This window comes from Gymnogyps californianus, chromosome Z (genome assembly GCF_018139145.2).
Source record: "Gymnogyps californianus isolate 813 chromosome Z, ASM1813914v2, whole genome shotgun sequence".
In the NCBI taxonomy this organism is placed as follows: domain Eukaryota; kingdom Metazoa; phylum Chordata; class Aves; order Accipitriformes; family Cathartidae; genus Gymnogyps; species Gymnogyps californianus.
This window is the reverse complement of record NC_059500.1, coordinates 32,567,120-32,569,340: the sequence shown is the minus strand read 5'-3', so window position 1 is coordinate 32,569,340 and position 2,221 is coordinate 32,567,120.

Below are 2,221 nucleotides of genomic sequence, written 5' to 3'. Positions count from 1 at the left end.
TCTATTAATTTCATTGCAGTCTGGACAGGAAATGCCACAGATGCTAGTGTGTTCATAAAATGTGCTTTGATTAGAACTGGAGTTAAATTGTGTGTTATCAGTATTTATTTTTCTTGCCCAGCCAATAAGTGTTTCTCACTATCAGGAAGGAGGAAAGAAGTTGAGTGCTAACAAGAACCAAGAAGGTTAATGACCTTTTTTTCCCCTCGCAGGTCATATATTCTATGAAGAAATACATAAATACACCACTGGCACTTGACAATTAGAAGTCAGCAGCATCACCTACAGCCCCTGCAGCCACAAATTCCAACCATCAGCAATGCTGATCAGTCATGTATTTTGTGGTAATTTAATAATTAAATTATTCCTGTACATCATTTCATCACAGCTGGAATAAGCCTGCTTTTCTGGATAGTTCAGTGAAGTCACAAAATTTTATAATTTCTGGCTTCATAACCACATAGCTGTCATTTCAAAATAATGTTTTTCAAAAGCTAGTGTGTTGAACACTTTGTTGGCATCCCAAACCAGGCAAGGCAGAACTAAAAATGTTACTCACAAAGATGTTCTCTCCTCACTCCCACCTTATTGTTTCCACTGAATTATACAGTATTTTCAAGTGCAGAAACTCTAGGTTAGTTTTGTGCACAGACAGAGCTGGGCTTGAAAGAAATCAGCAAAAAAATTTAAACATTAACATGCCTCCCTCCAAATCTCTGTAAAACCAACTGAAATATCCAATGAAACCACAGGTGACAGATCTGCATACATTACTTGAGGACTTGGCTTTGTGTCTCCCAGTTTCATTCATTCATGTGTATTCTTGAAGTAAAGCTCAATCTGACACTTCAAAATCAGAGCCACAGTTTGACTTCACGAGTGATCATCTCACATTCCTAAAAAGTTCTCTTAGTGTGGTAAGAGTAAAGTGTATCATCAATCCAATCTCTTGAGTTTTAGCTAGATTCATAAGAGGATTCTGGACAAGGTTAATGAACCATAGCATTACAATGCAGCTGTATAGAGGACATAAGAATAGACAACTAAAGAATTAATATGACTTCAGAGTAATTTTTTTAATCCCAATTAAAAGTGCATAATTAATAGCTTTTCATTAAGCACATACTTAGAAGTTTTACAACAAAGGTAAGGACTCCAGTACCAAAACTTAGGAAGAAATACTTGATTTTCTTAGTTACTGTTCACAAAGCCCTGAGGAGACTGCTCCCCAAATCCCTAAGAGATCTGCAGCAAACAAGCTGAAAAGCACTCTGTGCAGACAATTCCTGGTAGTACTTGGTAGAAAATGACGCACAGCATACCTAGGCAACTTATGCAACTTGTTCAGGTCACACTTACCTTCTCAACACCATGTGAGTTCCATATGTTCTTCCCTTTTCGCAGCAACTACAAAGATATACGTGATTCTCCCTGGCAAGTATCCCACTATTGAAGAGGTAACAGTTTTTGCTAGTATATAAGGTCACCCGTTGTTCATCAGAAGTCATATAAACACCATTCCACTGCTGAAAAATGGGAACAGAATTACTAGTAAGGCTTCAATGACAGCAGCTATAAACCCCTCAGTCACTCAGCACACAAAGTTACAAATGACCAAAGCTACTAGCTTTTTTACAAAGACCAAGCTCAACAGTCTTTAATTCAAATATTTATAATAAGTAAACATTTCAGAATCAACATTAGAGGGAGTAGATTGAAACACCCACAGACATTCTTGCTTTACTCTCCATCCTCCTAGAGAAGGAATGGTTATTTCTGATAGCAGTTTGATCAGTATAGAAGACTCCCACAAACTAAAAGTTTTTGCCTTAGTTAGGTATTAGCTATGTCATAAAGTATATCCAAGAAGTCCTTGTATCAATTTGGCATTTTTCAAGTACCTGGCAGCTGGTCCTTTTACAGGTAACAAATAGCCCCTTTCTGTCTGCAGAGTGTTAAATCAAAATCCATCTCTTCCAGTCCATAAATATACTGAGAATCCTATTTAGCTGAAGTCTACTGACTGATTTGGGTATTAACGTTAAGTTCTCTAAAATGAAAGCATTGTGAAAGACTTATTTCCTATTTAGCAATATCACACTTCCTACTGATAGATTTGGGTTGTGCTACTGATCACTCAGACATTATACACCTACGAAATTTTAAAAGAATAAAATCTGAATAATTAAAATAAACACTATATGGAAAAACATCACGGATG